This window comes from Triticum aestivum, chromosome 4A, assembly GCF_018294505.1.
Source record: "Triticum aestivum cultivar Chinese Spring chromosome 4A, IWGSC CS RefSeq v2.1, whole genome shotgun sequence".
In the NCBI taxonomy this organism is placed as follows: Eukaryota; Viridiplantae; Streptophyta; class Magnoliopsida; order Poales; family Poaceae; genus Triticum; species Triticum aestivum.
Window position 1 is genome coordinate 112,473,376 of NC_057803.1, and position 16,117 is coordinate 112,489,492.

The following is a 16,117-nucleotide window of genomic DNA, read 5'->3' on the forward strand; positions in this document are numbered from 1 at the left end:
AGCTCCCCTCCCCTGTCCTGCCATGCCCCCCGCCTGCAGCTCAGGTCCATCATCGTCACATCGGTGGTGGGCACGACCTTCGGCTCGCTAGTCCAGGGTGGTGGGGCGGGTCCCTCTCACCCACCCCAGGTGGAGGTTGGATGGCAGACCCAGAGGACTCGTCGTCCAAGAGGACCGCCTGTCCGCCCATCCCTCCCCTAGCAGCGTCACCATGCTCATTGCGTGTTGGTTGCGCCTCATCCTCCGCCGAAGTCCATGGTGCCAGCGATGTTGTTTGGCTGCTGCTATAACTGCCGCAAGGATGATGGCCACAACCCGGCGGAGTGCCGGAACCCCAGCTTCTGTGTCCGGTGCCGTGGGGTAGGTCACATCTCGCGGGGTTGTACCCGCCCCCGCAGCCCGTCTCCGGTGGAGCAGCCGTCGCGCCCCTTGCTGGCTCTTTGTTCTAGGGCCTCTGCTGCCGTGGTGTCCGTCTCTTCGCCCCCAGCCTCGCCGCGGCGCTTTGCATTTGTCCTGCCACCGCCCCCTCCAAGCCCTCCGGTGCCGGGCGCCATCAGGTTGTGGACTGATGTGGTGCGGGCACCGTCTGCGTCTGCTGCGCATGTGACGCTGGTGGTCTCTGGCCCCGGGCATGGTCCGGAGTTCTCTGTCCCTTTCGACCCAGTCGGCATGACCCCGAGGCGCATGGAGCATACTCATGCGAAGCCGGTGGAGGCATGCTTCTTGGAGGCATCGGATGACATCTAGAGAATGGAGGCGGAGCTCACTCGCGCGGTGCTCGTGACCGTCACCGGTACCCGCCCCATAGTGGATTTGGCCTCTGCGGCCAAGGCGCTTCACGCGGAGTTCAACATCGGCCCAGTGGACATGTTGATCCATCCGTTCTACCCTGAGGATTTCCTCGTGCTCTGCCAGGATGGGGCAGTCCGTGAGCGCATGGTGTGCGCTGGCGAGGCGTCTTCCTCCTGGTTTGAGCCAAAGCTTCGCCCATGGATTCGACAAGCGCACGCCACGATGATGCACTTGCCATTCCTTGTCCATGTCTCGCCGCGGGGCGTTCCTGCGTATGCCTGGAGCCAGAGGATGGCAGGTGTGATCTTACGTGGACTGGGCTATGTGGTGGGTGTGGACGATAGCATTGCGCGCCGTTTCAACATGCGGACTTCAGAGTCTGGCTGCGTACGGACTAGGCAAGGATGATTCCGCGATGCTGGTTGCTCTTCATTGATGAGCCGAGGCGCACTCTCTGGACGGGTGCGATGGCTGGCCGGTGTGCTAGCGCCCTCTGCTACCCCATCGACTTTATTGTTCTAGCGGAGCCTACACTGGTGGATTCTCACAACATGGAAGCTCGGCCATCGCCGCCGCCATCACCGCCCATGGGAGATGACGACTGGCAGTCTAGCACGGGTGGGGGCCGGCCTTGGAACGGTGGGGCCACAGCAAGCATGACCGGGTCCTCAACGGCGGTGCCGCCATCGAGCAGGCAGGCATGAATTCAAATTGTCTCAGATCCGGCTAGCTCCAACATTAGTGGGCACATTAGCAGTAGCTGTGTGGTTGCCATCATAGGATCAGGGCTGGTAGCTGGGACCAGCCCGGTCATGGAGGAGTGGGGCGACCAACCGTTCGCTAGTGGACGTGTTTTGCCAAGGGAGGACGTTGGTCAGGAAGATGGTGTGGAAAGTGCGGCTCACCCAAGAACCCCCTGTCTGCATGTGGCGTCGTCCGCGGCTTCTCGACCAACGCTGCAAGCGGCAGGGCCCGCTGCCTCCCCTGCATCAGTACAACTTTCCAGATGGCAGTTGCTGAATGGATCTGGGGGTTTGAACCGGAAGACTACATGTACCAACGGTTGTTCAGATTGGGTGCCCAGTGGTGGAACACATCGTGGAGCGTCAATTCAAGTGGACTCCTATCTGGTAGACCTGCCTGGTCTGACCAGGGAGGATGGGCCTAGTTTTTCTTGCGGGCCCACTGCAGGACAAATCATGGCATGCAATACGTTCCAAGTGAGTCTATCGGAGGATGGTGACCTGCATGCAGATGGGACACGTGAAGGAAATATGCCCTAGAGGCAATAATAATGTCATTATTTTATTTCCTTATATCATGATAAATGTTTATTATTCATGCTAGAATTGTATTATCCGGAAACATAATACTTGTGTGAATACATAGACAAACTAAACGTCACTAGTATGCTTCTACTTGACTAGCTCGTTAATCAAAGATGGTTATGTTTCCTAACCATAGACATGTGTTTTCATTTGATTAACAGGATCACATTATTAGGAGAATGATGTGATTGACATGACCCATTCCATTAGCTTAGCACCCGATCGTTTAGTATGTTGCTATTGCTTTCTTCATGACTTATACATGTTCCTTTGACTATGAGATTATGCAACTCCCGTTTGCCGGAGGAACACTTTGTGTGCTACCAAACGTCACAACGTAACTGGGTGATTATAAAGGAGCTCTACAGGTGTCTCCAAAGGTAAAATGTTGGGTTGGCGTATTTCGAGATTAGGATTTGTCACTCTGATTGTCGGAGAGGTATCTCTGGGCCCTCTCGGTAATGCACATCACATAAGCCTTGCAAGCATTGCAACTAATGAGTTAGTTGCGAGATGATGTATTACGAAATGAGTAAAGAGACTTGCCGGTAACGAGATTGAACTAGGTATTGAGATACCGACGATCGAATCTCGGGCAAGTAACATACCAATGACAAAGGGAACAACGTATGTTGTTATGCAGTCTGACCGATAAATATCTTCGTAGAATATGTGGGAGCCAATATGAGCATCTAGGTTCCGCTACTGGTTATTGACCGGAGACATGTCTCGGTCATGTCTACATTGTTCTCGAACCCGTAGGGTCCGCACGCTTAAGGTTTCGATGATAGTTATATTATGAGTTTATGAGTTTTGATGTACCGAAGTTAGTTCGGAGTCCCGGATATGATCATGGACACGACGAGGAGTCTCGAAATGGTCAAGACATAAAGATTGATACATTGGACGGCTATATTCGCACACCGGAAGTGTTCCGGATGATTTCGGAGAAAACCAACACTTTGCTGACGGAACTCTTCCCCGACACTTTGCTGGATCGGAGTCCGGGGATCGTCATCAAGCTGAACGTGTGCTAAAACTCGGAGGTGCCGTAGTTTCGGTGCTTGATCGGTCGGGCCATGAAGACGTACGACTACATCAACCGCGTTGTCATAACGCTTCCGCTGTCGGTCTACAAGGGTACGTAGATCACACTCTCCCCTCTCGTTGCTATGCATCACCATGATCTTGCGTGTGCGTAGGAATTTTTTTGAAATTACTACGTTCCCCAACAGTGGCATCCGAGCCTTGGTTTTATGTGTTGATGTTATATGCACGAGTAGAACACAAGTGAGTTGTGGGCGATATAAGTCATACTTTGGTTCGGCGGTATTGTTGGATGAAGCGGCCCGGACCGACATTATGCGTATGCTTACGCGAGACTGGTTCTACCGACGTGCTTTGCACACAGGTGGCTGGCGGGTGTCAGTTTCTCCAATTTTAGTTGAACCGAGTGTGGCTACGCCCGGTCCTTGCGAAGGTTAAAACAACACCAACTTGACAAACTATCGTTGTGGTTTTGATGCGTAGGTAAGATTGGTTCTTGCTTAAGCCCGTAGAAGCCACGTAAAACTTGCAACAACAAAGTAGAAGACGTCTAACTTGTTTTTGCAGGGCATGTTGTGATGTGATATGGTCAAGACATGATGCTAAATTTATTGTATGAGATGATCATGTTTTGTAACCGAGTTATCGACAGCTGGTAGGAGCCATATGGTTGTCGCTTTATTGTATGCAATGCAATTGCGCTGTAATGCTTTACTTTATCACTAAGCGGTAGCGATAGTCGTGGAAGCATAAGATTGGCGAGACGACAACGATGCTACGATGATGATCAAGGTGTCGCGCCGGTGATAATGGTGATCATGATGGTGCTTTGAAGATGGAGATCACAAGCACAAGATGATGATGGCCATATCATATCACTTATATTGATTGCATGTGATGTTTATCTTTTATGCATCTTATCTTGCTTTGTTTGACGGTAGCATTTTAAGATGATCTCTCACTAATTATCAAGAAGTGTTCTCCCTGAGTATGCACCGTTGCGAAAGTTCTTCGTGCTGAGACACCACGTGATGATCGGGTGTGATAGGCTCTACGTTCAAATACAACGGATGCAAAACAGTTGCACACGCAAAAAACTCAGGTTATACTTGATGAGCCAAGCATATACAGATATGGCCTCGGAACACGGAGACCGAAAGGTCGAGCGTGAATCATATAGTAGATATGATCAACATAGTGATGTTCACCAATGAAACTACTCCATCTCACGTGATGATCGGGCATGGTTTAGTTGATTTGGATCACGTAATCACTTAGAGGATTAGAGGGATGTCTATCTAAGTGGAAGTTCTTTAGTAATATGATTAATTGAACTTAAATTTATCATGAACTTAGTACCTGATAGTATCTTGCTTGTTTATGTTTGATTGTAGATAGATGGCCCGTGATGTTGTTCCGTTGAATTTTAATGCGTTCCTTGAGAAAGCAAAGTTGAAAGATGATGGTAGCAATTACACGGACTGGGTCCGTAACTTGAGGATTATCCCCATTGCTACATAGAAGTATTATGTCCTGGAAGCACCGCTGGGTGCCAGGCCTGCTGCTGGAGCAACACCAGATGTTATGAACGTCTGGCAGAGCAAAGCTGATGACTACTCGATAGTTCAGCGTGCCATGCTTTACGGCTTAGAATCGGGACTTCAACGACGTTTTGAACGTCATGGAGCATATGAGATGTTCCAGGAGTTGAAGTTAATATTTCAAGCAAATGCCCAGATTGAGAGATATGAAGTCTCCAATAAGTTCTATAGCTGCAAGATGGAGGAGAACAATTCTGTCAGTGAGCATATACTCAAAATGTCTGGGTATAATAATCACTTGATTCAATTGGGAGTTAATCTTCCAGATGATTGCGTCATTGACAGAATTCTCCAATCACTGCCACCTAGCTACAAGAGCTTCGTGATGAACTATAATATGCAAGGGATGAATAAGACTATTCCCGAGCTCTTCGCAATGCTGAAAGCTGCGGAGGTAGAAATCAAGAAGGAGCATCAAGTGTTGATGGTCAACAAGAACACTAGTTTCAAGAAAAAGGGCAAAGGGAGAAGAAGGGGAACTTCAAAAAGAACAGCAAGCAAGTTGCTGCTCAAGATAAGAAACCCAAATCTGGACCTAAGCCTGAAACTGAGTGCTTCTACTGCAAGCAGACTGGTCACTAGAAGCGGAACTGCCCCAAGTATTTGGCGGATAAGAAGGATGGCAAGGTGAACAAAGGTATATGCGATATACATGTTATTGATGTGTACCTTACTAATGCTCGCAGTAGCACCTGGGTATTTGATACCGGTTCTGTTGCTAACATTTGCAACTCGAAACAGGGACTACGGATTAAGCGAAGATTGGCTAAGGACGAGGTGACGATGCGCGTGGGAAATGGTTCCAAAGTCGATGTGATCGCGGTCGGCACGCTACCTCTACATCTACCTTCGGTATTAGTATTAGACCTAAATAATTGTTATTTGGTGCCAGCGTTGAGCATGAACATTATATCTGGATCTTGTTTGATGCGAGACGGTTATTCATTTAAATCAGAGAATAATGGTTGTTCTATTTATATGAGTAATATCTTTTCTGATCATGCACCCATGAAGAATGGTCTATTCTTATTAAATCTCGATAGTAGTGACACACATATTCATAATGTTGAAGCCAAAAGATGCAGAGTTGATAATGATAGTGCAACTTATTTGTGGCACTGCCGTTTAGGTCATATCAGTATAAAGCGCATGAAGAAACTCCATACTGATGGACTTTTGGAACCACTTGATTATGAATCACTTGGTACTTGCGAACCGTGCCTTATGGGTAAGATGACAAAAAACACCGTTCTCCGGTACTATGGAGAGAGCAACAGATTTGTTGGAAATCATACATACATATGTATGTGGTCCGATGAATGTTGAGGCTCGTGGCGGATATCGTTATTTTCTCACTTTCACAGATGACTTAAGCAGATATGGGTATATCTATTTAATGAAACATAAGTCTGAAACATTTGAAAAGTTCAAAGAATTTCAGAGTGAAGTTGAAAATCATCGTAACAAGAAAATAAAATTCCTACGATCTGATCATGGAGGAGAACATTTGAGTTACGAGTTTGGTGTACATTTGAAACAATGCGGAATAGTTTTGCAACTCACGCCACCTGGAACACCACAACGTAATGGTGTGTCAGAACGTCGTAATCGTACTTTACTTGCTATGGTGCGATTTATGATGTCTCTTACTGATTTACCGCTATCGTTTTGGGGTTATGCTCTAGAGACAGCCGCATTCACATTAAATAGGGCACCATCAAAATCCGTTGAGACGACGCCTTATGAACTGTGGTTTGGCAAGAAACCAAAGTTGTCATTTCTGAAAGTTTGGGGCTGCGATGCTTATGTGAAAAAGCTTCAACCTGATAAGCTCGAACCCAAATCGGAGAAATGTGTCTTCATAGGATATCCAAAGGAAACTATTGGATACACCTTCTATCACAGATCCGAAGGCAAGACTTTTGTTGCTAAATTCGGAAACTTTCTAGAGAAGGAGTTTCTCTCGAAAGAAGTGAGTGGGAGGAAAGTAGAACTTGATGAGGTAACTATACCTGCTCCCTTATTGGAAAGTAGTACATCACAGAAACCGGTTTCTGTGACACCTACACCAATTAGTGAGGAAGCTAATGATGATGATCATGAAACTTTAGAACAAGATACTACTGAACCTCGTAGATCAACCAGAGTAAGATCCGCACCAGAGTGGTACGGTAATCCTATTCTAGAAGTCATGCTACTAGATCATGATGGTGAGCCCAGATTCCGCAAAATGGCTTGAAGCCACGAAATCTGAGATGGGATCCATGTATGAGAACAAAGTGTGGACTTTGGTTGACTTGCCCAAAGATCGGCAAGCAATTGAGAATAAATGGATCTTCAAGAAGAAGACCGACGCTGACGGTAATGTTACTGTCTACAAAGCTCGGCTTGTCGCAAAAGGTTTTCGACAAGTTCAAGGGATTGACTATGATGAGACCTTCTCACCCGTAGCGATGCTTAAGTCTGTCCGAATAATGTTAGCAATTGCCGCATTTTATGATTATGAAATATGAGATGGATGTCAAAACTGCATTCTTTAATGGAATTCTGGAAGAAGAGTTGTATATGATGCAGCTGGAAGGTTTTGTCGATCCAAAGGGAGCTAACAAAGTGTGCAAGCTCCAGCGATCCATTTATGGACTGGTGCAAGCCTCTTGGAGTTGGAATAAACACTTTGATAGTGTGATCAAAGCATTTGGTTTTGTACAGACTTTTGGAGAAGCCTGTATTTACAAGAAAGTGAGTGGGAGCTCGGTAGCATTTCTGATATTATATGTAGATGACATATTACTAATTGGAAATGATATAGAATTTCTGGATAGCATAAAGGGATACTTGAATAAGAGTTTTTCAATGAAAGACCTCGGTGAAGCTGCTTACATATTGGGCATTAAGATCTATAGAGATAGATCAAGATGCTTAATTGGACTTTCACAAAGCACATACCTTGACAAAATTTTGAAGAAGTTCAAAATGGATCAAGCAAAGAAAGGATTCTTGCCTGTGTTACAAGGTGTGAAATTGAGTAAGACTCAATGCCCGACCAATATAGAAGATAGAGAGAAAATGAAAGATGTTCCCTATGCTTCAGCCATAGGCTCTATCATGTATGCAATGTTGTGTACCAGACCTGATATGTGTCTTGCTATAAGTCTAGCAGGGAGGTACCAAAGTAATCCAGGAGTGGATCACTGGACAGCGGTCAAGAACATCCTGAAATACCTGAAAAGGACTAAGGATATGTTTCTCATATATGGAGGTGACAAAGAGCTCATAGTAAATGGTTACGTTGATGCAAGCTTTGACACTGATCCGGACGATTCTAAATCGCAAACCGGATACGTGTTTACATTAAACGGTGGAGCTGTCAGTTGGTGCAGTTCTAAACAGAGCATTGTGGCAGGATCTACATGTGAAGCAGAGTACATAGCTGCTTCAAAAGCAGCAAATGAAGGAGTCTGGATGAAGGAGTTCATATCCGATCTAGGTGTCATACCTAGTGCATCGGGTCCAATGAAAATCTTTTGTGACAATACTGGTGCAATTACCTTGGCAAAGGAATCCGGATTTCACAAGAGAACCAAGCACATCAAGAGACGCTTCAATTCCATCCGGGATCTAGTCCAGGTAGGAGACATAGAGATTTGCAAGATACATATGGATCCGAATGTTGCAGACCCGTTGACTAAGCCATGATAAATGTTTATTATTCATGCTAGAATTGTATTATCCGGAAACATAATACTTGTTTGAATACATAGACAAACTAAACATCACTAGTATGCCTCTACTTGACTAGCTCGTTAATCAAAGATGGTTATGTTTCCTAACCATAGACATGTGTTGTCATTTGATTAACAGGATCACATTATTAGGAGAATGATGTGATTGACATGACCCATTCCATTAGCTTAGCACCCGATCGTTTAGTATGTTGCTATTGCTTTCTTCATGACTTATACATGTTCCCATGACTATGAGATTATGCAACTCCCGTTTGCCAGAGGAACACTTTGTGTGCTACCAAACGTCACAACGTAACTGGGTGATTATAAAGGAGCTCTACATGTGTCTCCAAAGGTAAAATGTTGGGTTGGCGTATTTCGAGATTAGGATTTGTCACTCCGATTGTCGGAGAGGTATCTCTGGGCCCTCTCGGTAATGCACATCACATAAGCCTTGCAAGCATTGCAACTAATGAGTTAGTTGCGAGATGATGTATTACGAAATGAGTAAAGAGACTTGCCGGTAACGAGATTGAACTAGGTATTGAGATACCGACGATCGAATCTCGGGCAAGTAACATACCGATGACAAAGGGAACAACGTATGTTGTTATGCGGTCTGACCGATAAAGATCTTCGTAGAATATGTGGGAGCCAATATGAGCATCCAGGTTCCGCTATTGGTTATTGACCGGAGACATGTCTCGGTCATGTCTACATTGTTCTCGAACCCGTAGGGTCCGCACGCTTAAGGTTTCGATGATAGTTATATTATGAGTTTATGAGTTTTGATGTACCGAAGTTAGTTCGGAGTCCCGGATATGATCACGGACATGACGAGGAGTCTCGAAATGGTCGAGACATAAAGATTGATATATTGGACGGCTATATTCGGACACCGGAAGTGTTCCGGATGATTTTGGAGAAAACCGGAGTGCCGGAGGCTAACCGGACCCCCCCGGGAGAAGTAATGGGCCTTATGGGCCCTAGTGGAGAGAGAGAGAGGGGCGGCCAGGGTGGGCCGTGCGCCCCCTCTCCCTCTGGTCCGAATTGGACTAGGAGAGGCGGGGGGGGGGGCGGCGCCCCCCTTTCCTTCTCCCTCTCCCCCTTCCTTTCCCCCTCCTAGTAGGAGTAGGAAAGAGGAGTAGGAAAGAGGGGAGTCCTACTCCTACTAGGAGGAGGACTCCTCCTCCTTGGCACGCCCTAGGGCCGGCCGGCCTCCTCCCCTTGCTCCTTTATATACGGGGGCAGGGGGCACCCCTAGACACACAAGTTGATCCACGTAATCGTTTTCTTAGCCGTGTGCGGTGCCCCCTTCCACCATACTCCTCGATAATATTGTAGCGGTGCTTAGGCGAAGCCCTGCGACGGTAGAACATCAAGATCATCACCACACCGTCGTGCTGACGGAACTCTTCCCCGACACTTTGCTGGATCGGAGTCCGGGGATCGTCATCGAGCTGAACGTGTGCTAAAACTCGGAGGTGTCGTAGTTTCGGTGCTTGATCAGTCGGGCCGTGAAGACATACGACTACATCAACCGCGTTGTCATAACGCTTCCGCTGTCGGTCTACGAGGGTACGCAGATCACACTCTCCCCTCTCGTTGCTATGCATCACCATGATCTTGCGTGTGCGTAGGAATTTTTTTGAAATTACTACGTTCCCCAACAACACGCCCATGCATGTCACAACTTGGTGAGCTAGGCTGCAATATGATGAATGCGTGGCCGGATGGGGCTCAGGCAGAGGAAGGGGACACACAGGTAGCAGAGGTAGTGCCATGCATGCCATTGGCTCAGGATACGCCTTGCCCCTTGCAGGACAACGTGGCAGCTCTTTGCGAGGAAATGCGGGGGTAACTCCCACCCATCTTGGTGAGGCCGGTGAGTCGGGCTCCGGCTACTAAAGGTGGTAACCCTAGGAATAAAAGGAGGTTGGATGCGACGCCAACCAGGCGGACTGCTAGGATTTCAAAGCATGTGACCACAAGGCAACAACAAGTAATCATAAGGAAGCTATGCTTAACGCATGAGGGTGAGGTGATCTTGGAGGAAGCTCTTCGCATGTACGTGGATCTATTTTCTCGCCCCCTCTCGAAGGTGCAAATTGTTGTCGTGCTTGCTCTCTTTGTCGGGACTCGCCGACCTTACCACTAGCGGAGGGGGCCGTCGCAGTGTAGATGGATGGCGGGTGGCAAGGTGGTTTGGTAGGATATCCAAATGAATGCACACCCCCTAAAAGTGATTGTGTGGAATTTTCGTGGCCTCAACACTCCAATCCAGAGGAGTGCAGTCTATCAAGTAGTAGTACTGTCAAACCCGGCCATTGTGTGCTTGCAGGAAACTAAATTACAGGATGTATTGGTGGCAGTTGTACAACAATGCCTGGGTAATAAATTTGGGAAGTTCTTCTACTTGCCGGCTGCAGGGACTCGTGGGGGGATTTTGGTGGCTTGGGATGAATCTATCACCCAACTGTCAAACCCCCACTATACTAATAACATGCTCACAGTGATTGTCAAGACACTAGGTGAGGAGGAATGGTGGCTCACGTGTGTCTACGCCCCTCGGGATGAGAGGGAGAAGGTCGAATTCCTGCAGGAACTTGTGGAAATTAGGGACCTCCACGCTGGACCGTGGCTCGTGGCAGGGGATTTCAACCTACTGGTGAATCGGGAGGACAAGAGAAATGCTTTGATCAACCACAAAATGATGAGCAGCCTTCGTACAAAGCTAAACTTGCTTGAGTTGAAGGGGTTATATCTCAATGGTCGGCGCTATACTTGGTCTAATGAAAGGCAGCATGCAACACTAGAGAAGATAGACCATGCCTTTGTTTCGAACGAGTGGGGCAAGGCATTCCCCACATGCTTCCTTTCAGCTTTGGGGACGGCCATTTTGGATCATTGACCACTGATGCTTGACATGAACATGGAGGTTTGCACGCGGAAAAGATTCAAGTTTGAATCCTTCTGGGTCAATGCGGAGGGCTTCATGGAAACGTTGCAGGCGGTGTGGAGCTCCATGCCGGTGGCGTCGAATGCTTACCTTATGCTTCACAATAAGCTAAGAGCCACGACTAGGTGTCTCCAGCAATGGAGTGACCGGTGGATCGGTAATGTGAAAAATGCAAATACGCATAGCACTTGAGGTGATCAACAGACTGGACATTGCAATGGAATCTCGAGCACTGACGGCTGCAGAGATTGAGCTTCGCAAGTGTTTGAAAAGAAAACTCTTGGCTTTATGCTCTCTTGGACGGAATATTGCTAGGCAGCGGTCACGTATGCTGTAATTGAGGGAAGGGGATGGTAGCACAAGGTTGTTTCATCAACAAGCAAGCCATAGGCAGCGAAAGAATACTATTCGATCTGTGCGACACAATGGAAATCTATTCACATGCCAAGATGAAGTAGTATCAGCAGTGAATGACTATTATGGCGAAGCTTTTGGATCATGCGAAGTAAGGAGGCATGCACTCAACTTAGAGGAACCGTTCACGATGGAAGAAGTAGAGAAGGTGATCAAGTCCATGCCTCCGGATAAAGTACCAGGGCCGGATGGCTTTACGAGACGTTTTTACGTCACATGTTGGCATATCATACGGGAGGATTTCATGGTGGTAATGACCTGCTTCTACAATGGAGATGTAAGAGGAATCGGGGCAATCAACAAATCTCTAGTGTCCCTCCTACCGAAGAAGGATGGGGCACTAGATGTGGGGGACTTTAGCCCAATAAACCTTGTGCATGGGGCTGTTGAGATTTTTGAGAAGGTGCTTGCTTCTAGGCTTGTGGTGGAGCTGCCAAACCTGGTTGGAAACCATCAAAGTGCTTTCGTCAAAGGAAGATCGCTGCACGAAAACTTCATGTTAGTTCAGAGCATGGCTCGACGTTTGCATGCTCTGAAGAACCCCGCGGTCCTTCTAAAGCTCGACACCTCTAAAGCGTTCGACTCGGTTCAATGGCCGTTTCTTCTTGAAGTTATGGAGCGGCTTGGTTTTGGCCCAAGGTGGAGATCATGGGTGTGTGGAATTCTAGCTACTTCTACAACAAAGATAATGGTAACCGGTGACCCTAGTGACACTATATACAACTACAAAGTCATGCGACAAGGTGACCCCGTATCACCGATGCTCTTTATCCTCACCATGGAGCCATTGCAAAGGTTGTTCGAATGGGCCGTTGACCGAGGGTTCTTGTGGCCCTTGGCGACAACAGGGATGAAGAAAAGGCTCTCGATTTTCATGGATGATGTAGTCTTGTTTGTCAAACCGGAGCCAATGGACCTTGCTATCTGCAAATGCATCTTTGACTTATTTGGTGAGGCGTCGGGCCAGCACATAAACATGAGCAAATCGGTTGCGCTGCTGATACGGTGTTCGGACCAAAGCATGGCTATGGCCAGCGAGGAGCTTGGGTGCCTGGTGGGTTCGTTCCCGGTTCGTTACCTTGGGATGCCCTTGTCCCTAAGGAAGCAATCTGCAACACAACTTCAGTATCTTATGGACCAGATGGCGAATTGCTTGCTGAAGTGGAAGGCTTCTCTTATGCCTAAAAGTGGTAGGTTTACGTTGGTTCAATCTGTTCTGTGCGCTATGCCCATACATGCGATGATGGCATTGGATCTCCCTATCAAAATGATTGCAACAATGAATAAGGTAGGCAGAGGTGCCAAAAAGCGGAGGCAAACGGTGGAAACTATGTCATGGCATGGGATGTTGTGTGTGCCCCGAAATGGGCAGGAGGTCTAGGAGTGCCTAACCCGAGATGGATGAATGTGGCTATGCAGGCCAAATGGCCGTGGCTACAAAGGACAGATAGTAGCAGACCATGGAGTGACTTCTCAATTAAAGTGTCGGATGAATCGATGAAAAATTTCCAAGCAACAACCAGATGCAATGCACAGAATGGACTAAACACTCTGTTTTGGGAAGATTGGTGGCTGGACGGGAGGAGGATACATGAGATTGCACTGGCCATCTATGGCATGATACCGCGCCGTGTTCAACACGCACGTTTGCTTCGTCAGGTGGTGGATAATGGGGTGTGGGCTGCATGCATCAGCCCCAAGTTGAGTGTGGACACCCTACAAGAGTTCCTACGGCTTTGGTAGAGGGTCTAGACTTGGGAGCCGGTGAAGAATGTTGGACAGATTAACTTAGGCATGGGAGACGAATGGCAAGTTCACAGTAAGATCAGCGTACACAGCCAAGTTCTGGGGCAGGGAGGTTATACCCACAACGGAGTTGACTTGGAAATCGCGAGCTCCGTCACAATGCAAGTTCTTTACTTGGCTTGCACTACGCAACGGATGTTGAACGTTCGATCGACTTGCTAGGAGAGGGTTGCCGCATCAAGACAAGTGTCCTCTTTGTGATCAAGAGGAAAAAAACAATAGACCATGTGTTACTAATATGCGTCTTTGCCAGAACGATTTGGGCGGAGGTCTGTCGGGCGTTGGGGAAGCCCGATTGGACGCCAACTCCGCACGATGCCTTACAACCATGGCTTCGCAGCAAACAAGGACTAAGCACCATGACCAGAAAAGATCTCCACACTTTCCTGCTACTGACGATGTGGGAGTTGTGGAAACATAAGAATGCAGTTGTGTTTGATGGTGCCTTCCCATCGATCAGTTGTCTCATGCAGAAAATTGAATCGGAAGGGAGGATTTGGTCGCTATCTGGACTTATGAAAGGCAACGTTGACTTTGTGTTTGGAGGTTTAGTGCGGTGGAGCAGTGGGGAGGAGTAGCCTGAATTGTAGTAGGTGGAGTGGAGTTGTATATATGTGTGAGAAATCATCGCACTTGTAAATGATAGGTGGAGGCTTTCTATGCATTTCCTTATTTAATATATGATATGTACACTCGTGTAAATTCAAGAAAAAGATTGCGTGTTTTTTAAGCTTTTTTCTAAATACAGTACAGTAGCAGATGCTCATAAACAGTTAGGCCAACTCCACCGCACGACCCCAAATGGACGTCCGGATTGGCCGGATTTTGTCCCTTTGGAGCGCCGATGGGTTCGCCCGTGTCCAGCTTTGTCAGATGGGTCGTGCGTGCGCGCACCGCGCGACCGCACCCCAAATCGTGTCCGGGATGGACATGAATAAAACTGGGCCTTTTAAGTGGTCGTGGAAACTGGGCCGTTTTGTGGCCGACCCCTATATATGTTTTATGTTTTTAAATGTGTTTATTTATTTTTTTTAGTTATATATAATAAATAAACACATTTAAAAACATAAAACATATATAGGGGTCGGCCACAAAACGGCCCAGTTTCCACGGCCACTTAAATATAACTAAAAAAAATAAATAAACACATTTAAAAACATAAAACATATATAGGGGTCGGCCACAAAATGGCCCAGTTTCCACGGCCACTTAAAAGGCCCAGTTTCATAATTAACATATAAAACAAAATATAAAAACGCCTCCCGCGCGCTCCTGCCGCGCCCGTCGGTGCCGTGGCCGTCGCCGTCTTCACTGGCCGCCGGTGTCGTCGTCGTCGCTGACAAGGTCGACGTAGGCCGGCGGCGTCCAGAGGTGGGCCGGAGGTGCGTGGTGGACGGGGGCGGGCTGGACGGCCGGAGGTGCCTGCACCACCTCCTCCCGTGGCGACGCCTCCCGCTCCGGTGACCGCGGCGGAGTGGGGCACCAGTTCACGCCCACGCCGGCGGCCATCTTCAGAGCAGTGCAGGACCAGCCCCACCCCTGACCCAGCAGCTGCTGGAACGCGGCCGGCGGGTCCTCCCTCCTCTCCTCCTCCACGGCCACCATCTGCAGCTTCGGGAAGGCGACGTCCCCGGCAGCAGAGAGGGACATGGTCTCCTCCAGGCCGTCCCACTGCCGCTCGTCGTGCGTGTACATGGAGTCGTCCATGACACGTTGCAGGAGACGGGCCTCCTCCTCCGCTGTCATGCGAGGAGGTGGAGGGGGCGACGGAGACGGCGATGGCGACGGTGTGGGCGTGACGCCGCGCACCCGCCTATGCCCGCGCTCTTGGGGAGCAGGCGCTGCGCGCTCCTGTCGTGGCCGCCGCGGCCCCGTCGAGGTGCCGGCGAAGAAGGACGTGCGCCTGGTGTCGTGCTCATCACAAAACCAGGTGTCCCAGAGTCCGAAGTCGGGGGCGTACCTGAGGTCGTAGAAGAGGTCGTCGGGGAGGAGGCGGCGGCGGCGCTCGATCTCCTCGTCGCGCGCACGGCCGCTCGTCGGGACCGGCGGGATCGGGACCCGGTCGACGGAGAGATGCCAGTTATTGGGAAGATGGACGTCGCTCCAGGGGAGCGGCGTCCTCGTCTCCTAATAACGGCGGCACACCGACGCGCGGATATAATGCCGGTCGCGCTCGCCGGCGGACGTGGGCGCGATGGAGAAGGCGGGCGGCGCGGGGGCCCGGCGTGGTGGCGATGGCGAGGTGGGCTCCTCTTTCTTCATCGAGCCGCGACGGCGTCCCGGCGAGGAACCAGCCTCGCGGTCGTGCTTGCCTTTGCGGTCGTAGTTCCAGAGGCCCATGGCTGCGGGTGGCCGGCCGGCGAGGTCTTGGCTAGGGTTTAGGAGCAGCCGCTGTCGGGTTTCGAGGAGGCCACGGGGTGGCGTGGGGCAGTGTGGACGATGACC